Source organism: Lagenorhynchus albirostris, chromosome 17 (assembly GCF_949774975.1).
Source record: "Lagenorhynchus albirostris chromosome 17, mLagAlb1.1, whole genome shotgun sequence".
NCBI lineage: Eukaryota > Metazoa > Chordata > Mammalia > Artiodactyla > Delphinidae > Lagenorhynchus > Lagenorhynchus albirostris.
Window position 1 is genome coordinate 9,920,047 of NC_083111.1, and position 24,835 is coordinate 9,944,881.

The window sequence follows — 24,835 nt, forward strand, 5'->3', positions numbered from 1 at the left end:
GCTCTTCAAGAGATGGTGTTGGAAAAACTGGACAGCCATATGCAAAAGGATAAAACTGGACCACCATCCTATACCATACAGAAAAATTAACTTAAAATAGACTAAAAACTTGGACATAAGAACTGAAACCACAAAACGCCTAGAGGAAAACAGGAGGTAAATTCCTTGACATTGGTCTTACTGATGATTTTTTGGATTTGATACCAAAAGTAAAGGCAACAAAAGCAAAAATAAACAAATGGGACTCTATCTTACTAAAAACCTTCTACACTGCAAAGGAAACCATCCACAAAGTAAAAAGGCAACCTATTGAATGGGAGAAAATATTTGCAAATCATGTTTGACAAGATGTTAATATCCAAAATATATGAATAACTCATACAACTCAATAGCAAAAAAAATCCAATTAAAAAATGGGCAGAGGAGCTGAATAGACATTTTTCCAAAGAAGACATACAGATGGCTAACAGGTACATGAAGAGGTGTTCAACATCCTTAGTCATGAGGTATTGATAAATGCAAATCAATCCCAAAATCACCTCACATTTGTTAGGATGGCTCCAATCAAAAAGAGAAGAAATAACAATGTTTACAAGGATGTGGAGAAAAGGGAACACTTGTGAACTGATAGTGGGAATGTAAATTGGTGCAGCTACTATGGAAAACAGTATAAAGGTTCTGCAAAAAATTAAAAATAAATTTACTATATAATCCAGCAGTTTCACTTCTGGATATTTATCTGAAGGAAAAGAAAACACTAAGTCAAAAAGCTGTGAGTACCCTTATGTTCATTGCATCATCAGCATTATTTACAATAGCCAAGATGTGGAAACAACCTATATGTCCGTTGAAGATGAATGGATAAAGAAAATGTGATATAGATATAGGTAAAATGGAATATTATTCAGCCATTAAAAGAAGGAAATCCTGCCATTTGTGACAACATGGATGAAACTTGAGGGCATCATGCTAGGTGAAATAATTTAGGCAGAGAAAGACAAATGTCATGTGATCTCACTTGTAAGTGGAATCTAAACAAACAAAAAAAAGCAAAACAAAAAAAGAACTTATAGATAGAACAATTGATTGTTGCCAGAGGTGGGGGATGGGCAATAGGCAAAATGGGTGAAGGCAATCCAAACCTGCAGACTTCCAGTTATCAAATAAATAAGTCCTGGGGATATAATATATAGCAAGGTAGCTCTAGTTAATAACACTGTATTGTATATTTGCAATATACAATATATCTCTTAAGATAATAAATCTTAAAAGTTCTCATCATCAGAAGAAAAAATTTGGAACTATGTGTGGTGATGGATATTAACTGAAACAATTGTGGTGACCATTTCACAATATATACATATATCAAATCATTACACTGTACTCCTGAAAGCAACATAATGTTATACGTCAATTATACCTCAATTTTAAAAAAATAACATGGCTGGGCTGAGTGTTGGCAACAGGAAAGAGAACTAATTCAATAGATATTTTATTGCTGGTATTTACAGGATTTGGCAATTGCTGACATACAGATTAACCCACTATCTGAAAGTAGATTGTTCCTATGAAAGCTTTCATAAGCCAAAATGGTGTAAAGCAAAGAAACAATTACCTTAGGACACGTCTTGCTAACAGATGCACAAAATAGATCAAGATAAAGCACAGATGCTCACAGACATAGTTCAAAGCTGTGGTGGCTTGGTGCTGAGATGCTGAGTGTAGCTCTTGGGGAAGGAGCTTGGGACCACTCTTGCTGCTGTGCTCCAATGCATGCTGCCTCTATAACGACCCATTGCAAAACAAATGATGAACGCTATTTTCACTTTTTTTTATAAGAGGGAAGATCCTCTTCAGATTTCTTTTGTTTAGTGAAAACAGCAGGTCTTTCATTAAAGTGAGGTGGTGTAAAGTGAACATTCAACAAGTGGGGGATGCCAGTATAAATATTAACTATATATATTAATATAAATAAATATTAATATTAAATATTAATAATAGTCATCCAATTACAATATATAAAGGCCTTTTCACAGTAAAAAAAATTTTTAAGAAGAAAGATCTCAAATTAGTAAGCTAACTTTCCACCCTAAAATACTGGAAAAAAGAACAAATTAAACCTAAAACAAGCAGAAGGGAAGAAATAATAAAGAAAAGAATATAAATAATGAAATGGAGAGTAGAAAAGCAATAGAGAAAAATCTATGAAATCAAATGTTGGTTCTTTGAAAAGATCAACAAAATTGACAAGGCTGTAGCCGGACTAAACACAGGCATGAAAGATGGTACATTACTACTAACCTTACAGAAATAAAAGGATTATAAAGGAAGACTATGAATAATTACAGGCTTAACTAATAATTATTAGTTAACTCTGATGAAATGAAAAAATTCCTGGAAAAAATTAATTGCTATAACTTACTCAAGAAGAAACAGGAAATCTGCATAGGGCTTTAACAAGTGAAGAGATTGAATTAATATTTTGGGGGTCCCTAAGACCGCCCTAAGGATGGGTAATTCACTAGGAGGACTCACACACAGGATTCAGCATGTAATTGTATTCATGGCTATGATTTATGTTAGTGAAAGAGTACTAAGCATGATCAGCAAAGGGAAAAGGTGCATGTGGTGAAGGAGAAAAAAGGCATAAGCACCTAAGGGTCATCACTCACTAGAGTCACACAGACGTGCTTAATTTCCCCACCAAAGGGTTATGTAAATATGTGTGAAATGTTGTGACTCAGCATCCAAAGAGCTGGTCATAGAGACAGCCTCTGCCTGGTACAGACCAAAATTCTAGACTCCCAGAAGGAAACAGGTGTTCGGCATAAACCATTGTTTGTACAAACAGGTAAAGCACAGTGGGTTACTCTTATCAATTCTGGGGATGGTGGGAATCCTCTTAAAATCTGAATTCCCAGACACCTGCCAACTGTAAGCTAAGCTTCCTGAGGATCTTGGGCCTGCTATGTTAACTTTTTTCTGTACTATTAGAAAATTTAAAACTCTCTACAAAGCAAAGCTAAGACCCAGTTCTTTTCACTGGTGAACTCTACCAAACATTTTTTAAAAAGGCGTTAATATCAAATTTTCACAAACTCTTCCAAAAAAGAAGAGAGAACACATCCCAAGTCATTATACAATATAAGGCCAGTATTACCCTGATATCAAAACCAGAAAAAAAAGCATCATAAGAATAGAAAACTACCAGCTAATTCTCTAGTGAATACATATGCAAAAATTCTTTAAAAATTCATTTTCTTATTTTTCACAGAAGTTATATACTATAAAATCACTGAGAAACTGAACTGGGCCATTGCTCACTAAAGAAATATAGGGTTAGGCTCTTGAGTGCCTCTGGTCACAATATATTCATCAACTGATCAATAATAGCTTTGCTTTATGTGTATTTCTGCTTAAAGGCATCCTATTTAATATATATCGCTGATTCATTAACATTGAACTCATGGCCATTTGCACTATAACTCATGCCTGAACAAAGCTCATCCGACAAACGGTTTTCTATGGAAGGCACAGCACAGCCTCCTTGCTCTTAGAAACACTAGCCAGGACTTCAGAACTAATGTTGTGAACCTTTTTAAATACCAAAATCAACAACAGAAGGCACAAATATGTGGAAAATGGGACAGTTCTTGGGCCGTAAAAAGGGCCCTTTGTTTACAGTATAAGAGCTGAAACAAGAAAGCAGAATATCCCCTTTTCCAGCTTCAGCTGGGAATGTGTACATTGGGCAACTCAGATTCCTCACTGTTCTGCGCATGTCCGCAAATGATCATGAAAGTGCCACCAATATTGACTTGGTGGCTACAAGTACGTTTTACTGAGTAGGTGAATTCACAAATATGGGAGCTGCACAGGATGAGGATTGATTGTAGTAGCAAATAGTAGCTAGCAACGTGTAAAAAGGGTTATATGACATGACCAAGCAGGAGGTATCTCAGGAATGCAAGTTAGTTTAACATCCAAAAATCAATTAATATACTGGGGGTGCTCCAAGACGGCAGAGGAATAAGACGTGCAGATCACCTTCCTCCCCCAAAATACACCAGAAATACATCTACACGTGGAACAACTCCTACAGAACACCTACTGAACGCTGGCAGAAGACCTCAGACCTCCCAAAAGGCAAGAAACTCCCCACGTACCTGGGTAGGGCAAGAGAAAAAAGAAAAAACAGAGACAAAAGGATAGGAACGGGACCTGCCCCTCTGGGAGGGAGCTGTGAAGGAGGAAAGGTTTCCACACACTAGGAAGCCCCTTCACTGGCAGAGACAGGGGGTGGGCAAGGGGGAAGCTTCAGAGCCACGGAGGAGAGCACAGCAACAGGGGTGCGGAGGGCAAAGCGGAGAGATTCCCGCACAGAGGATTGGTGCCGACCAGCACTCACCAGCCAGAGAGGCTTGTCTGCTCACCCGCCAGGGCGGGCGGGGCTGGGAGCTGAGGCTCGGGCTTCGGTTGGAGCGCAGGGAGAGGACTGGGGTTGGCGGCGTGAACACAGCCTGCAGGGGGCTAGTGCACCACGGCTGGCCGGGAGGGAGTCCGGGGAAAAGGTCTGGACCTGCCGAAGAGGCAAGAGACTTTTTCTTCCCTCTTTGTTTCCTGGTGTGCAAGGAAAGGGGATTGAGAGCACCGCCTAAACAAGCTCCAGAGACAGGCGTGAGCCGCGGCTATCAGCAGGGACCCCAGAGACGGGCATGGGACGCTAAGGCTGCTGTTGCCGCCACCAAGAAGCCTGTATGCGAGCACAGGTCACTGTCCACACCTCCCCTCCTGGGAGCCTGTGCAGCCCGCCACTGCCAGGGTCCTGTGATCCGGGGACAACTTCCCCGGGAGAATGCACGGCGCGCCTCAGGCTGGTGCAACGTCACGCTGGCCTCTGCATTCCGTACCCCTCCCTCCCCACAGCCTGAGTGAGCCAGAGTCCCTGAATCAGCCGCTCCTTTAACCCCGTCCTGTCTGGGCAGGAACAGACACCCTCAGGTGACCTACATGCAGAGGTGGGGCCAAATCCAAAACTGAACCCCAGGAGCTGTGCGAACAAAGAAGAGAAAGGGAAATCTCTCCCAACAGCCTCAGGAGCAGCGGAGTAAATCTCCACAATCTACTTGATGTACCCTGCAACGTGGAATACCTGTATAGACAACGAATCATCCCAAAATTGAGGTGGTGGACTTTGGGAGCAACTGTAGACTTGGGGTTTGCTATATGCAACTGACTTGTTTCTGATTTTTATGTTTATCTTAGGATAGTTTTTAGCAATTGATATCATTGGTGGATTTGTTTATTGGTTTGGTTGCTCTCTTTTCATTACCTTAAAATTTTTATTATTTTAATAATTTTTTAATTTTAATTACTTTATTTATTTTATTATTTATTTATTTTTCTTTCTTTTTTTCTCCCTTCTTCTGAGCTGTGTGGCTGACAGGGTCTTGGTGCTCTGGCCTGGTGTCAGACCTGAGCCTCTGAGGTGGAAGAGACAAGTTTAGGACATTGGACCACCAGAGACCTCCCAGCCCCATGTAATATCAATCGGCGAGAGCTCTCCCAGAGATCTCCGTCTCAATGCTTAGACCCAGCTCCACTCAATGACCAGAAAGCTGCAGTGCTGGACACCCATGCCAAACAACTAGCAAGACAGGAACACCACCCCACCCATTAGCAGAGAGGCTGCCTAAAATCATACTAAGTTCACAGACACCCCAAAACACACCACTGGATGTGGCCCTACCCACAACAAAGACAAGATCCAGCCCCATCCACCAGACACAGGCACCAGTCCCCTCTACCAGGAAGCATACACAGTCTCTGAACCAACCTTACCCACTGGGGGCAGACACCAAAAACAACAGGAACTACGAACCTGCAGCCTGCAAAAAGGAGACCCCAAACACAGTAAGTTAAACAAAATGAGAAGACAGAGAAATATGCAGCAGATGAAGGAGCAAGATAAAAACCCACCAGACCAAACAAATGAAGAGGAAATAGGCAGTCTACCTGAAAAAGAATTCAGAGTAATGATAGTAAAGGTGATCCAAAATCTTGGAAATAGAATGGAGACAATACAAGAAACATTTAACAAGGAACTAGAAGAACTAAAGAGCAAACAAATAATGATGAACAACACAATAAATCAAATTAAAAATTCTCTAGAAGGAATCAATAGCAGAATAACTGAAGCAGAAGAATGGATAAGTGACCTGGAAGATAAAATAGTGGAAATGACTACCACAGAGCAGAATAAAGAAAAAAGAATGAAAAGGATTGAGGACAGTCTCAGAGACCTCTGGAACAACATTAGATGCACCACCATTCAACTTATAGGGGTCTCAGAAGAAGAAGAGAAAAAGAAAGGGACTGAGAAAATATTTGAAGAGATTATAGTTGAAAACTTCCCTAATATGGGAAAGGAAATAGTTAATCAAGTCCTGGAAGCACAGAGAGTCCCATACAGGATAAATCCAAGGAGAAACACACCAAGACACATATTAATCAAACTATCAAAAATTAAATACAAAGAAAAAATATTTTTCAAAGCAGCAAGGGAAAAACAACAAATAACACACAAGGGAATCCCCATAAGGTTAACAGGTGATCTTTCAGCAGAAACTCTGAAAGCCAGAAGGGAGTGGCAGGACATATTGAAAGTGATGAAAGGGAAAAACCTACAACCAAGATTACTCTACTAAGCAAGGATCTCATTCAGATTTGAGAGGGAAATTAAAACCTTTACAGACAAGCAAAAACTGAGAGAGTTCAGCACCACCAAACCAGCTTTACAACAAATGCTAAAGGAATTTCTCTAGGCAGGAAACACAAAAGAAGGAAAAGACCTATAATAACAAACCCAAAATAATTAAGAAAATGGTAATAGGAACATACATATCAATAATTACCTTAAATGTAAATGGATTAAATGCTCCAACCAAAAGACATAGAATGGCTGAATGGATACAAAAACAAGACCCGTATATACGCTGTCTACAAGAGATCCACTTCAGACCTAGGGACACATACAGACTGAAAGTGAGTGGATGGAAAAGGATATTCCATGCAAATGGAAATTAAAGAAAGCTGGAGTAACAATTCTCGTATCAGACAAAGTAGACTTTAAAACAAAGACTATTACAAGAGACAAAGAAGGACACTACATAATGATCAAGGGATCAATCCAAGAAGAAGATATAACAATTGTAAATATTTATGCACCCAACAGAGGATAAACAAAATTGATAAGCCAGACTCATCAAGAAAAAAAGGGAGAAGACTCAAATCAACAGACTTAGAAATGAAAAAGGAAAAGTAGCAACTGATACTGCGAAAATACAAAGGATCATGAGAGATTACTACAAGCAACTATATGCCAAGAAAATGGACAACCTGGAAGAAATGGACAAATTCTTAGAAAAGTATAGCCTTCCAAGACTGAACCAGGAAGAAATAGAAAATATAAACAGACCAATCACAAGCACTGAAATTGAAACTGTGATTTAAAATCTTCCAACAAACAAAAGCCCAGCACCAGATGGTTTCACAGGTGAATTCTATCAAACATTTAGAGGAGAGCCAACACCTATCCTTCTCAAACTCTTCTAAAATATAGCAGAGGGAAGAACACTCCCAAACTCATTCTATGTGGCCACCATCACCCTGATACAAAAACCAGACAAAGATGTCACAAAAAAAGAAAACTACAGGCCAATATCACTGAGGAACGTAGATGCAAAAATCCTCAACAAAATACTAGCAAACAGAATCCAACAGCACATTAAAAGGATCATATACAGCATGACCAAGTGGGGATTTTCCAAAGAATGCAAGGATTCTTCAATATAAGCAAATCAATCAATGTGATACACCATATTAACAAATTGAAGGATAAAAACCATATGATCATCTCAATAGAGGCAGAAAAAGCTTTCGACAAAATTCAACACTCATTTTTCATAAAAACCCTTGAGAAAGTAGGCATAGAGGGAACTTACCTCAACATAATAAAGGCCATACATGACAAACCCACAGCCAACATCATTCTCAATGGTGAAAAACTGAAACCATTTTCACTAAGATCAGGAACAAGACAAGGTTGCCCACTCTTACTGCTGTTATTCAACATAGTTTTGTAAGTTTTAGCCAAAGCAATCAGAGAAGAAAAAGAAATAAAAGGAATCCAAATCAGAAAAGAAGAAGTAAAGCTGTCACTGTTTGCAGATGACATGATATTATACATAGAGAATCCTAAAGATGCTACCAGAAAACTACCAGAGCTAATCAATGAATTTGGTAAAGTAGCAGGATACAAAATTAATCACAGAATTCTCTTGCATTCCTATACACTAATGATGAAAAATCTGAAAGAGAAATTAAGGAAACGCTCCCATTTACCAATGCAACAAAAAGAATAAAATACCTAGGAATAAACCTACCTAAGGTGACAAAGGACCTGTATGCAGAAAACGCTAAGACACTCATGAAAGAAATTAAAGATGATACAAACAGGTGGAGAGATATGCCATGTTCTTAGACTGGAAGAATCAACATTGTGAAAATGACTATACTACCCAAAGCAATCTGCAGATTCAATGCAATCCCTATCAAACTACAAATGGCATTTTTCACAGAACTAGAATAAAAAAGTTCACTCTTTGTATGGAAACACAAAAGACCCCAAATAGCCAGAGCAATCTTGAGAAAGAAAAACAGATCTAGAGGAATCAGGCTCCCTGACTTCAGACTTTACTACAAAGCTACAGTAATCAAGACAGTATGGTACTGGCACAAAAACAGAAAGATAGATCAATGGTACCCACAGATAAACCCACGCACATATGGTCACCTTATCTTTGATAGAGGAGGCAACAATATACAATGGAGAAAAGACAGCCTCTTCAATAAGGGGTTCTGGGAAAACTGGATAGCTATATGTAAAAGAATGAAATTAGAACACTTCCTAACACCATACACAATAATAAGCTCAAAATGGATTAAAGACTTAAACGTAAGACCAGACACTATAAAACTTTTAGAGGAAAACATAGGCAGAACACTCTATGACATACATCACAGCAAGATCCTTTTCAACTCACCTCCTAGAGAAATGGAAATAAAGACAAAAATAAACCAATGGGACCTAATGAAACTTCAAAGCTTTTGCACAGCAAAGGAAACCATAAACAAGATGAAAAGACAACTGTCAGAATGGGAGAAAATATTTGCTAACGAAGCAACTGACAAAAGATTAATCTCCAAAATATACAAGCAGCTCATGCAGCTCAATATCAAATAAACAAACAACCCAATCCAAAAATGGGAAGAAGACCCAAAATAGACATTTCTCCAAAGAAGATATATAGATTGCCAACAAACACATGAAAGGATGCTCAACATCACTAATCATTAGAGAAATGCAAATCAAAACTACAATGAGATATCACCTCACACCAGTCAGAATGGCCATCATCAAAAAATCTACAAACAATAAATGCTGGAGAGGGTGTGGAGAAAAGGGAACCCTCTTGCACTGTTGGTGGGAATGTAAATTGATACAGCCACTATGGAGAACAGTATGGAGCTTCCTTAAAAAGCTGAAGATAGAACTACTGTATGACCCAGGAACCCCACTACTGGGCGTATACCCTAAGAAAACCATAATTCAAAAGGAGACATGTACCACAATGTTTATTGCAGCTCTATTTACAGTAGCCAGGACATGGAAGCAACCTAAGTGTCCATCGACAGATGAATGAATAAAGAAGATGTGGCACATATATACAATGGAATATTACTCAGCCATAAAAAGAACGAAATTGAGTCATTTGTTGAGACGTGGATGGATTTAGAGACTGTCATACAGAGTGAAGTAAGTCAGAAAGAGAAAAACAAATATCATATATTAAAGCATGTATGTGGAACCTAGAAAAATGGTACTGATGAACCGGTTTGCAGGGCAGAAGTTGAGACACAGTTGTAGAGAACAAACGTATGGACACCAAGGCAGGAAAACCCTGGTGGGTTGGGGATGGTGGTGTGCTGAATTGGGCAATTGGGATTGACATGTATACATTGATGCGTATAAAATTGATGGCTAATAAGAACCTGCAGTATAAAAAAACAAAGAAAACAACTAATACTAAACTTTCTTTGGGTTATTTGTATGGAAATATGTTAATATAAATGTTTCAGACATTACATGAAATTTCTAAAAATCTTATATGTTCTGGTATAATGTTATAAGTCATAATTCTATATGACTTATATGACTATATTTATAACTCAATAATAAAAAGATACAATTTCAAAATGGGCAAAGGATCTGAATAGATATTTTTCCAAAGAAGATATACAAATGACCGATAAACACAATAAAAATTGTTCAACACTGTTAGTAGAGAAATACAGATTAAGGTCACAGTGAGATACTACTTCATACACACCAAGATGGCTAAATTTTTTTTAAAGGCAGATTGTAGCAGATATTGGCAAGGGTGAATATTGGAACCCTCATACACTGCTGGTTGGAATGTATAATGGTGCATTCAACTTTGGGAAACAGGCTAGCAGTTCCTGAAAATGTTTCTCTAAACATAGAGTTACCATATGACTTAGCATTTCAACTCCTAGGTATATACCAAGAAAAATGAAAACATACGTCCAGCAAAAACTTGTACACAAATGTTCATAACATTATGAAGTCCCAATTATTCAAGACAGCCAAAAAGTGGAAACAATCTAAATGTCTACCAACTGATGAATAGATAAATAAATGTGGCATATCCATACAATAGAATATTATTTGCAGTAAAAATGACTGAAATACTGATTCATGCTACAGGATGGATGAACATTGAAAACCTCATATTAAGTGAAGGAAGTCAGTCACAAAAAGCCATTTATGTGAAATGTTATATAATCCCCATTTATGTGAAATGTCCAGAATACACAAATCTGGAGAGAGAGGGCAGTGGCTATATATGGTTGAGGTATTGAGGAGAAATGAGAAGTTACTACTAAAAAGTACAGGTGTTGTTTGTCCATTTCTTAGGAGGGATGAAAATATTCTAAAATTAATTTTAGTAATGGTTGCAAATCTCTGTGACTATACTAAAAAGTATTGTATTGTATACCTTAAATGGGCTAAATGTATCCAGTATAAATTGTCTTGAAAACACAGCTATATTATTAAAATCAAGTACTTCCTTGTATCTGTCCATGTCAAAGTCTCACCATACCTAGCTAGCATGCCATCTCTTAGTGCATGCTCTAATCACTCCTATGTAGGTTATGACAATAATCTACTATAGAAGCTGTTTCCAGTTTCTATGAGCCATCTGTTGCAATAGATTTTTATTAAAATACTATTTTCATTAAATCACTCCCTTGCCCACTATCAGTAATTCTCTAATCGCTCCATTCATCCATTTAAGGCCCATCATCAACCGGGCTATGTTACCCATTGTGTTAGGCAGAACAGCCTCTCAAAGAAGCCCATATCCTAGCCATATCCTAATTCCTCCAACCTTCAAATATGTTGCTTAACATGGCTAAAGAGACTGTGCAGATGTGATTAAATTAAAGTCCTGGAGATGGAGAGATTATCTGGGATTATCCTGTTGGGTCCAATGTAATCACAAGCTAAGTGAAACAGGGAAACAGGAGACTTACGAGCCCAAGAAAAGATGCAACAAAGGAAGAGTGATGTGGACCACAGTCTAAGGAATGTGGGCAGCCTCTAGAAACTAGAAGTGGCAAGGAAAAGGATTGTCCCCCTAAAGCCTTAAGGAATGCAACCCCACTGGCCCATTTATTACTCTGACATCCAGAGGATAATAAATTTGTGTTGTTTTAAGCCACTAACTTTAGGGCGATTTGTCATAACTGTGATAGGAAACCAATACCCCCATGCAGCAATCTTACTATGATTCTCTGCTTTTCTCACATCACAGATTTGAATAATCCTTTTTCACTTGTCTGGAGATTCCATTCTTCTCACTGCCAACACAGCAAGGACAACTTGAATACTAATATCCTCAAGACATTTCCTTCCACTAATCCCACCTCTATGACTTTAATTCTGACTAGAGCTTTCTTCAGAATAAATGTGTGCCATCTACAAATGACGAGCACATGCATTACCTAGGGGCGATCATCTGAGTTTAAGTTGTACATGGAAGGCACTTAGCACATTGCAAGGAAACAGTGGTGTGCTGGTGAACCAATTCAAAAAAACAAAAGCTCTGATTTATGTTGTTTGCCTATTAAATACTCCCAACAAGACTGATTTCAATCAACATGTTGTACACCTTAAACTTACACAATGTTATATGTCAATTATATCTCAATAAAGCTGGGGGAAAACTGGTTAACTGTGAGTTTAGGGGCAACTCTGAGTTCATTTGCCCTTTGTAATGGGCAAATCAAGCACAGTAAGAGGAAGTCCCACAACAACCAAGATTGTCTTGAGAGTGACATCCACCCAAATGGATACATTTTCTGTAGGTCTTCAGGAAGAATTAAAAGACAGTTACTTGGGCTTCCCTGGTGGCGCAGTGGTTGAGAGTCTGCCTGCCGATGCAGGGGACACGGGTTTGTGCCCCGGTCCGGGAAGATGCCACATGCCGCAGAGCGGCTGGGCCCGTGAGCCATGGCCGCTGAGCCTGCGCGTCCGGAGCCTGTGCTCCGCAACAGGAGAGGCTACAGCAGTGAGAGGCCCGCGTACCGCAAAAGAAAAAAAAAAAAAAAAGACAGTAACTTTAAGTGTGTAGCACTGGAGCAATATTTGACTCATGGTTGAAATAATATTGACACATGTAGAAATCATTGAATTGTTTCCTTATTTGTCTAGTTTATTAGATGGTTTTAGAAAATGAAACAGTGTGGTTTCCTCTAGCCACAGTTATATATCTTATGTTTTTGGTTCCTAGTATTTGGATATCATTTTTTTAATGTTATTTTTTATGACATTGTTTTTCTGCAAAACATTAGGATTTTTATCAGATTTTTCCTTTACCTTCAGAAAAATGTTGATTTTTTTTTTTGTTCTTCCATTAAATGCCAGTGCAATTTAAAACTCTTTCTACGTCCTCAGAGCAATTCACCACAGTTTTAGATTTTATGAACTAGAATTTGCTATACAGTCATCTCTTTTTTACTAGTTTTGACTTAATCCCTTGGAATTGTTTTCTTTTTTAATATTGTGGATGATTTAGGACACTAAAATAAAGTAACTAAAGTAATTGCACAATTTGCTCAAATAGAGATTGGTATGTGGCTGTGAGAGTTAAGGGGAATTAAAAAAGAAAAGAATAAATCTATAGTAACAATAAATACATACAATAATTCAGACAGATTATCCAAATAAAAAGTGTATGCCTTAGACATAAGTTTTTCACTTTAGGTACTGAAAAACTGAGGGACACAATGTATTGAAGGTATGATAAGTTTTGTAAAATTAGTACACCTTCAAAGTGCACTGCAACTCAAATAGAAAAGGCAATCAGGGGATGGGTGCCTAATTAATTAAACAAGAGAAAAAACAATCACTTATAAAATTATTATGATACCCCATTATAAATAATTTTTACCCAATAGCTATAAACCTCATTGATGCATCATGTAGTAACAGTAATATATATTTTTTTACTGCTAGAGAATTTGTTTAAAAGATAAGGTGAGCAGATTCACTGAGGCTACAAAGATGGGAAAAAAAGAGAAAATTAGGAGCAGATACAGGGTTACACTAAATTTGCCTATAAATCTGAACTGGTAAAATAACTGTCTTGAATATAGACTTCTGAATATCACTGGCTACTTTTTATGCCCCTGTTTGGCTACAACAACTTTCAGTATCAGCTGTATCCCAATAATTCCCAGAGCAATAACTAAGCTTGGAATAACCCCATGATATAGAGGCATGTCTACCCAATTGCCTATGGGACACTGCTACTCAGATTCCCAAAGGGACTTTAGATTCAGTAGGGACAAAACTAACTTTTTAATCTCTTCTCTGCCCTGCTTGACCAGATTTTCTCCTTGTTCTGCGTTCTCTCTCTTGGAATCTCAAACCAGCATTGACCCATCTATGCAAGGTGGAAACACAGAGGCCATCTTGCATTCCTCCTTTTCCCTCACTCCTCTATCCACCCTGTCATAAAATTGTGACAATTCTGCTTTTAATACATCTCACTGGTCTGCCTACCTTCATATCCTATGGGCCACTGGCTTCTAACTCAACTACCTGCTCTCCTTTGCACCAGTCCTCATTTTATTTTGCATATTCCCCGTTGGGCTATTTCCTACAGGTAATCTTTCATGCATGTTTTCTCCTCCTATGTTTTCTTTAATGTTTTCTCCTCCTATCTGTTGATAAAGACCACATCCCTTTGCACAGAAAGCTACTTGTAATCGGCTCTGACATCCCCTCTCTCCAAGGCTCTCATGGAACCTACGCACCAATGTCAGGGAACTCTGCTTGCCTTTCTCAGATCAGTAATGCATCTGAGGCTTTGTGAAAGTCATTTTTCTTTTCCAGAAGACCCTTTACCTCTTTTCTCTCTGACGAATTTCTAGCCATCAAACAAATCTCAACCAGCACTTCCTCTGGGGAAACCTCCCTAAGGCTTCCAGTCTGAGTTCATCTTTACATATGCACAAGTGCAATGCACTGACCACACTGGGTTGTAATTTCCTGTTCCCCGTGAGCCACATGAGGGCACAGGCTATGTCTTCTTCCTTCCCCCCAGGAACCCTTGCTGCCACAGAGGTTCTAGCATGAAGCAAAGGTTTAATATTCATTGAGAGAATGAAATGTTTGCCAGAGTCAGATTTTGAAGGGCTTTGAATATAACCTGAAGGGGTTTTGTTCTATAGGCGCGGCTCTGAAGCACAGGCGGACAATAATCAAACCCATGTGTTAGAGAGAAAACTTGGGGAGAGAAATGGATAGGCTGAGGATAGAGGGTGGGGTATAAATACATGAAGATGTATTTGTGGTAGGGTTTGCAGAAACGTCTGGAGACACAATTATGGATTTATTGGGGTATTAGGTTGAAGAATGGGGATATAACTTATGTAATGTTTTATGTGTAGGCTGAATTACATTCTAAATGTACAGTAAGGAAAAGAATAAAAACTATTAATCTGCTTCATATCCATGACATAGTCTACCCAGTACTGCAATTCTGATAACAGATATTCGGCAGAAAAGCATGTTTACCACACTTAATGTTAATTAAACAGATAAGGGGCTTACGCATTTATTCCAAAAATATTTCTAGTTTCTTGTAATACCCTAATATGATTGGATCAATCATAAATTTACAAAAACCAAGTTGTACTTGTTTATATTTAACTCCAGGAGCAATATATTCCACGGTGTATTTGACACTGTATATGGAAATTTTCTAAAATTCTCCTACTTAGGGCCTTATGATAGCCACATGATATTCCAGGATTTGGTGGAATTGTCCATGAAGATGAAGAATAAATATTGCAAAATATGTTTTTCCTCTAAATTGGTGAAAGAAAATCACCAAATTTTCTATAATGAATCATCGTATTAATGTCCAGTATTTCTGCAAGAATGTTTTTAACCTCATCTCAAATTTTCTTAGATATGAGTTGTAAGAATTTAATCTAAATTAAATTCTGCTCTAAAGATGAAATCTCAACAAATGTCAGATAATCCCACGGTGTTTTCCAACATTTTATAACACTACCAAATTAAAATACCATCTGGTACTGTTTTAGAGAATTAAAACTTTTCTGAAATAGTAAGGCCACAGGTATGGCTCATACTTCCTTTAGGAAATGGATGAAAATACAGTAAATGTTGAGCAAAGGCAATAAAAATTTTGTTGCCTCACGATATCCAAGTTATCTGTCAGAACATATTTAAAATCCATAAGATTTTTTTCTGTGAAGTAAGTATAATTAGATGTTTTATCTACTTCACACATGTAACATAAAAGAATGAAACTTTCATAAAATTCTAAACTTAAGATGGAATTATTATTATCACCATTATCTTCATTTAGGAGAAAAATAGACTGTGGTGGGGAAGGAAAGGTTAAGATAACACATTAAAGATGAAATATGGCAAAAGAGAAATAATTCTCCTAAATTATAAAACCTGTGAGTAAATATACAAGGAACAGGGTAACTGAATTTCAAGGGCTCAGCACTGAATGTATTTTACTTCATGAAGAGTAGTTTATGACAATCAATATTGCCACTCATTTTTGATGATCTTTTGTGTCCTCTGTGCCTCACATTAAATGCATCAACATGTTTGATTTTTAATTTAGCCTTGTTAAAGTAACTTAGTTCAACCTTCACTGAGGAAATGCTGTTATTTGCAATGACAGTGAATGCTATTTGGCCTCTTAGGGCAAATGGGACTGTCAGCCTCATTGTCAAGTTATGAGTTGACATAGTTAAGGAGCCAGTGAAGAGGGAGAGCCGTGGGTTCCAGCTTCTAATGGCATTGGTGGTGGGGCAGGGGAGACAATGCTTTTTAGTTAGTTTTTGTGGTTGTGTCTTTTATTTATTTATTTATTTTGTGTGTGTGTGTGTGGTACGCGGGCCCCTCACCACTGTGGCCTCTCCCGTTGCGGAGCACAGGCTCCGGACGCGCAGGCTCAGCGGCCATGGCTCACGGGCCCAGCCGCTCCGCGGCATGTGGGATCTTCCCGGACCGGGGCACGAACCCGCGTCCCCTGCATCGGCAGGCGGATTCTCAATCACTGTGCCACCAGGGAAGCCCTGGTTGTGTCTTTTAATTCATTATCTGTTTTTTATTCTGTGAACGCTTCCATTCTTCTCATCCTTTAGGGTCAAAATCTCAGTCATTTTGATACTCCTAACTTCCATACCACCCATCCCAAATCATGTTAATCCATATTTTATGTCTCACCCTAATTCAAACTATTCCCATTTTATAAACTGTGTAGTTTTGATAACATCATAATTGATCCCTCACCTTTAGTACCTCTGTAAGCAAAGCCACCAAAGAGACTACTGCAATGTTAATCTTTTAAAATTTCATTTCCAGTCATGTCTCCCCCCCCCATATTTTTTTATATGACCTACAAACTGAGGTCTAAAATTCTTTGCCTAGTACTCATTCTTTTCATAATTTTGCCAAGCTTTACAGTCTCCCTACCATGATCAACAGTCTCTTTACCCAGGCATGTCTCTCCCTTTCTCTTCATGCGACCCCTTTACCCAGAATGTCCTCTCTATTCATTCCAGCTCTCTGCGCCCAGCCTTCTTCAGGATACATCTCCAAGACCAGTTCCCCATTTCCATTTATCCTCGTCATTTCATTCATTTCGTCTGAAACCCAATGGTAGTTCTGTTTTTCTACCAATAGTTTGGTCCCTGCATATACTTCCTTGAATTAGTCATTGTGTCTTGAGCTGTTTGACAGCAGGGGTTTTACTTTCTCCTAATCTATGTTCAATGAGCATATAAAACTTGTACAGTCAGAAAAAATACTTCAAGAAAAGGTAGAATGAACAATAATCATCTATTTTTCCTGGGAGAGTTAGGTTTATAAAGAAACAAAGCACGTCATATTCAAACTCATTCATTAGATCACTGTTGTATTATTCATTATTCTTTTTTTCCCCTCACAAATCGATAAGAGAAGGGAAGAAAATAAATCTCTTTCAGACCATTATATTTTCACCTTATGTAGTTATCCACACAGAATGAAATCATTGCCCATAACAGGAAGTGAAGGTAGAGATGATTATTATATTTTCTTTGTGAGTGTGTTCCACATATGTATTTTAACAAACACTCTGAAAAGAAAAACCCTCATATTAGAGAATTCTGAAAGTGCTTTAATTTATAATTTACCTATATTTGTATTTTCTTCAAAGAATTTGCTCCATTTAAAAATATTTAATTAGCACTCCTTTGACCTCTGAGTTTTTCTACCTAAAGTTATTTAGAGATCTTCAGAATGTGTGTATGTTTGTGTGTGTGTTATGTGCATGGGCATAATACAGGAATATTGAATAATCCTTGCCAAATTGAGACTATTTTAATTCTACTTTTTTAAAAGGAAACAAGTCATATTTTGACAAGTTCCTCCTCAGTTACAATGCTGAAGATATGGCATGTTGACTCAATTAAAACAAAATTGGTTGAAGATATATATATGTTTACATATTTAATATTTAATGTATTAAAATATATTAGTCTGAGCTGAAATCTCAAGTCATACAAATCTATTCATTTCAAAACACTTACAAACCTGTAGTTTGCTGAAAATTCCAAATGGGCAATTCTGAACGAGAGTCCATTTTTACACGTAAAATTTCAGTATATTTTCCAAAATTCTAAAATAAAATTGCTACTGGGGCAAATGGTTACAACATTTTATCTTATGTAAGACATATTAGGACATTAAAAAATTCTTAGTTCTAAGATGAAAAATCAAATCTCTGTGATTTTTGAATGCCAAAGTTTAATGTATTTTACTATCGATACCATAGGAAATTCAATATTCTTTATATGAGTGAGAAGAAGCAAATCATCATCAATAAACTTGTATTCATCTGTAACATCCTTGATTAACAAAATCTGGGGTTGTTTACCATTTTTGTAATGCTAGAATTATTCTAGGAATAGTGCTACTTAGGTTCAATATTAATTCTAAAAGCATTAATTTGATTACTTTCTTAGGCACAATAATAAAAAAGACATATAAGAAATTGGAGTTGTGTTCATTTAGCAGTTATTAATTACAGCCCCTATAATTTAATATATAGTAATATTGGGTGGTAGTTCTAAACCATCTCTTACTGAAAGCATATTGTCAGGGTTCCTGAATAAATAGGCATGATGGAAAGGGAGTCCCCATGGCAGAAATTAAGAAATAAAGAACAGGAAGGATTAACCTCCAGCCTCCCGTGCTTTTATCTTTAGCATGCCTCAAAACCAAAGAGAGAATGCCTAACCATTAAAAAAAGATTAAAGGTGTTAATTAGACTAAGAAATAGAAACCTATCACCCTTATGTCAGGCAGACCAGACTAAATCTTCTCATGGATTAAAACACACACACACACACACACACACACACACACACACACACACACACACAAGTATCTGGTCTCTGAAATTTTGTTGATGATAGTCTCAAGTGTATCTTTGTGAACACTTTTGTTGAAACTGATTAAATTTTGAACATTTTTATAGACAGTCATTACCACTATTACTATTGAAATTGTTTTTAACATTCAATACTAAAATATAACCAACAGGATCTAGGAAGAGTAACCAAACTTCATAATAATGAAATTCAAAATTGCCAGTTTTTACATCTCCTTCAGTCGAAGCCATGACGAAGTTAGCATCAGATTATGTAGAGATTCTTCCATTGTTCTTTCAGGAGGAACGCATCTCAGGAGTTGAGCTGGGGAAGCAAGCAAACTAGCCACAGGCTTTGAAAGAGGAAGCTTAGCACTGGGTGGGGCTCCAGGTGACTCTAGCTGCAGCTCTGGCTCTCCAGCTGCAGGTCCAGAGGTGGCTCCTCCCCCACTACGCCCGCAGCGTTAGGTCCTGTGTTGCTACAGGCTGGACCACCTGTTGCTCTTGGTACTTCTCTCGCTGAAGTTGCCGGGCCAGTGGCAAGTCGTTGAGACTCAGTGTGATTGGTGGCTACTGCTGCAGCTGCAGGGACAAGGCGAGCAGGTAATCCTGGTCCACCTGATGCTGTTTTCTAGGGAGCCATCCCACCTTCTGCTCCGCGGCCCTTCCGCGGGGCATGACTTAGGCGTCATCAGAAGCAGCTGTCTTCATCCACATCGTTCGTGCTCTCCCACCCCACTTGCTCCTCCCAAAGAAAGCGCTGGTTGGTGACAAGTAGGTGCACGTGACTCGTGTGTTTAATCATGGTATTAAAATGGTTGTTTCGGGAAAAGATGCTAAGTCTGCTTTGGCTGGCAGCTGCCGTTAGCTCACACAGACCGTGGCGGTCAGCTGGCCGCTGTCATGTCCACGGACTGCTCTGACATCGGGCTTTCTGTCACAAGGTTGTTGTCGCTGGACTGCCTGCAGGTCGTGACCATCTCTGCCGGCTGGGTGTAACTCAGTTTCCCAACTGCGCTCACGGCCTCAGGACTCTGTGGATTAACGAGCCAGCCATGCGACAGAGGTACACTGAATAGGTCAGATATGGCACTCAGACGGAATACTCAAGGTCAGAGACACCTGTGAACTTGCACATGGACACCCAGACTCTGCCCAGCTTGGGCGGAATGTGGCACCGCCCACATTCTTCTGAAAATGAAGCTGAAGTCGCTCTGGCTTCTGGGGCGGGATGGACAGGAGGCAGTCTCCAAGCTGGGCCACCAGCCATCGAATGTGACCACTTCCTCCCAAGGGAGCAGTGCGCGCACGCGCGTACACACACGCACATGCACACACACGCGCACGCACACACATGCACACTCACACACACGCGCGCACACACACGTGTATATGCATAGATATGGCCTGTATATGTGGCATCTTTACATAAAATTGTTACCTGGGTCTTGTATTGGCTCTTACTGTGTGCTCAAAGTGGGCCTTTAAAGTAATGTTTTCAATATTCCTTTTAGCAACTGTCTAAAAAATGGGTAAATGCTGTAATTTTTTTTTTTTTTTTGGATGTGCTGGGCGGCTGGCAGGACCCTTGTTCCCTGGCCAGGGATTGAACCTAGGCAGTGAGAGTGGAGTCCTAACCACTGGACAACCAGGGAATTCCCCTAAATGCTATTATTTCATATAACTCATTTTTATTTCTAGTTTCATCTTCTTTTATATTACCTTTAAGGTATGATGCAATGAAAATATTTAACATTTGAGAGAGAGAAAGAGAGTAGAGAACATCTTTACGTAAGAGAACCTGAAATATGTGTGTGTAAACGTGTGTGTGTATACAAATACACACATACATCCACACACACTAACATGTAGTAGGCCCAGATGTTCATCACAGTGCTATTTATAGTAACAAAAGTATAGAAACAAACCAGATATTCAATAATAGGGTGGTTAAATAAATTATGATGTATGCTTTAAATAAACATAGGCAACTCTTTATAAGGATGCTGCATAAATATTCCATGGAATATAAATATCCAGGAAAAATGACTATATTATTTAGCGAAATAAAAATAGATTATAAGATATGACCCATGTGATCTTATTTTTGTAAATGTAAATTTGCACGTACACATACTTTATACCAGAATATTAGTAGTAGGGATCACTTCGTGATGAAATTTTATTCTCCTATGGTAATTTAAATTTTTCTTATTTATTTGTATTTCTAAATTCATACAATCCCCAATTTTGTTTTGTTTTGTTTTGTTTTGTTTTTTTGCGGTACGCGGGCTTCTCACTGTTGTGGCCTCTCCCGTTGCGGAGCACAGGCTCCGGACGTGCAGGCTCAGCGGCCATGGCTCACGGGCCCAGTCACTCTGCGGCATGTGGGATCTTCCCGGACCGGGGCTCAAACCCATGTCCCCTGCATCGGCAGGCGGACTCTTAACCACTGCGCCACCAGGGAAGCCCTGTTTTGCTTTTAATATTATTTATAACTAGGTGCTTCTTGGTCCCTAAGGAAGGTTCCTATGTCTGTACCTAAGGCATCGGTCGCCAGATAAATCCACTGCGAGCTTTATTTAATTAGGGAGGAGCGGGCCAGGTTTTTCTTCATCAAGTTTAGTTGAAAACCTGAGACTGGAGTCCTCCACTGACCCAGAATGTTAGTGTTTTTGCTGTAGACATTACAGCATTTGTACTTCTGTTATCTGCAGGAAAAGACCCGGAAGGTCTGGATTTTGAGATAGTTTCAGTTCTTGTCCAACCATTGGTTCCTAACTAACAACTCAAGTCTAACCAACCAGTTCTTCCTTGTGTCTTTCAGCTTTTCAGGATGAGAAATCATCAAAGGCCAAAATGAGCTAACACTTCTTGAATGCTTACTATATCAAGGTTTGAGTTATCTCATTTCATCCTCACAACATCTCAAGGCAGTAAGTACCATTCCTATCATCTTTTTACAGATGAGGAAACTGAGGCACAGAGGGATGTAGTAATTCACTCAAGACTACCCAGCTAGTCCATAGCAGAACCGATTGTCTGATTCCAGATCCCAAGCTCTTAAACCTTCTACCACAGCTTCAGCCCATATACTTACACACACAGATACACACACACACACACACACACACACACACACAAACCCACAAAAAAACCCTAGCTATAAAAAAGAGATAACAAATGCCACTATAACAATATACGTTAGATGATTTTGTGAAACAAAAAGCGCAAGAAAATATGATTTAGATACTAATTCAATTAATTATATTGAAAAGAGGTTTCAAAATATTTTAGATCACTTCCCTTATTTGAATGCAAATGATCAAAGAATTTTTACCTAATTATCTTAAATAGCTTTTTTCTGTCTGGTACACTCAATGAGGTGACCAATGAATTAAAATTGCTATAAGCTGAAAAATAATCACCATGAGTTTGACAAATTTCTTAGCTCATCAACTTACACATTTACAGCATGAGGTCAGTATTGGGTGCAGAATTCAGTCCATCATTTTACTAACAAACGTTAAAGACCACGATGATCAGAATTTTTGTGCTGTGTAAATTTACTATGTACTTTTCTGCATAAACTAATCGTGGGTGCTGCAGAAATACACAGGAACCCAGATGCTGCTGACCTTTATCGTGGCCGGCTGCTCTAACCTACCATGGTTCTGATCGCTGGAACCCAATGGGCCAGGGAGATTTTGTCACACTTGAACTCACTTTCTTACCCTGAGCCTTTTGACTGTTTCAAGGGCTTATGCTCAGTTGGCCAGGCCTTCCAGCCAGTGATCCCACATTGTGAGATAACAATTAAAATACAGCAGGTACTCTCATTTTAATACGCTTACCTTTATCCTTTAGGGAGGACCTCTGCTGATCGACACCCAAGAGAAATATGCTTGGGTTTCTCTTCTCCCTTTTATCTGTCTCTGACTCTTGTACCCAATTTGACATTACACATGAAGATAAAAGCCAGATCGTATTCACAGGGATTGTAAACTTCCTGATTTTCCTAACGAGGAAAGGAAAATATAATACACAAGGCCTAATAAATCTCAGGCCTCTATTTGGGACTTCAGTTTTGCAATAATAACACCGTTGCTATCAATTTGCTTTACGTATATGATAAAATACAACTCTTTTGAGCAAATGATGGAAGATATTTTTTTAAGTGAACATTTTTCTGGTATTGTCTGCCTCCCACTTAACAGCCAACCGCTTGGAGAGCAGTTTCCATTCACAGTTTCCTTCACTACATTTCTCAATCCACAATGCTTCTGCTTCTGCATTCACCTTCATTAGGATTGTTCTCAAAAGCTCATGTTTGTCGGGCACATTCATGACATTCATCGATAAATTCAGTGATTTCTTTTAATGCTTATTTTAATTGGGATGTGACAACTCTATAGGATATAGCTCTGTTGGTAATTCTTGCCTTCTTGAAACACTCATTTTTCATGGCAACTGGACAACTGGGTTTTTATTTATTTTCTGGCTGCTTCTTCTAAGCCTTCTTTTTTTGATTTATTTTCTCCACCATCCCCTATAGGAATGGTTTCTATAGAATTCTGTCTTTGAATCTGCATTTCATCCCTCTTTTCCCTTCCCTTCCATTCCCGTCGTTTTTTCCCTCTAAATTTCTCCCTCTTTTTCTGTCTCTCTCCTCTCTCTCTCTCCCCCTTCTCTCTCTCTTTCCACCCCTCTCTCTTTCCATCCTTCCTGGTTAATCTCATTGTCTTTTATCATTTCATTGGTCTGTGTGCATGAATAACACCCATATCTATATTTATAGCTTAGGTCTTACTTACAACATCAAATCCAAATATTTAACTACTAACTGGGCATCTCTACCTAGATTTTCCATATTCAACTACAACTCAACATACTTCAAACTGAGCTCACCTTTTTTTCTTCCAAAACCTTCTTCTTTTAGCACGTCACTCATTGTAAATTGTTCTGCTATTTACTGACTTACATAAGACAGAAAAGAGGGAATCACTTTTTACTCTTTGCTGTCTCTCCAAAATCATTCAACTGTTAATTCTGACAAATTATTCAATACTCCACTCTTGTACATTTGTTACCTTTACTAGAGTCACCCATATCTTTCACCTACAATTTTTCACTGGCATCTAACTTTCTATTTTCTACTGCAGCCAGAGTGACGTTTCTAAACTTCCAAACAGTGCGTGTCTTTCTGCTTAAAATTCTGCACTAGTTTCACATTGTTCTTGGGATCGAAATCCTTAGCTCTCTGTACTCTGTGCCTATTATATCTTCCTCTTAGGTCCCAGAGCAACTTTTCCATTCCCATCCTCATTTTCCCAAATACCTTTGCCTTTGCTCATACTATGTTCTACTCATCTTTATGTTTACATTTAGACATGAATGGGATCAATAAATCTTCCCTAATACCCAAGCCTGAATGAGGGAACTAAATTTGATTCCATATTTCTCCATAATAACATTCATCACACTAAATCCTATTTGCCCCTCCAGTAGGTCACAGCCCTTTAAAACAAAGATTGTACACCATACTTGAATGTCTAGCACGCACTAAGCATTGAGTCAGTATTTAATGACTGGCTGAATGGCTGTCCAGTGATAACTGGGGTGGGGCAATAGTTTGTTTCATACATGGATGGCAGGTAAGACTGCTCATTCAGAAAAATGTCATTTTCTGCAAAGCTCTTTTCATTTAATATGTGAATTTA

The 24,835-nt window shown here is 38.5% G+C and overlaps 1 long non-coding RNA gene and 1 pseudogene across 1 annotated transcript in view; both read right to left on the bottom strand.

Annotated features, from left to right (window-relative positions):
• LOC132508264 (uncharacterized) overlaps positions 1-24,835 on the bottom strand; it is a 259,740-nt gene that overhangs the window by 48,246 nt on the left and 186,659 nt on the right. The gene's annotated exons all lie outside the window — the stretch shown is intronic.
• Positions 19,566-20,428, bottom strand: LOC132508386 (ubiquitin carboxyl-terminal hydrolase MINDY-1-like; annotated as a pseudogene).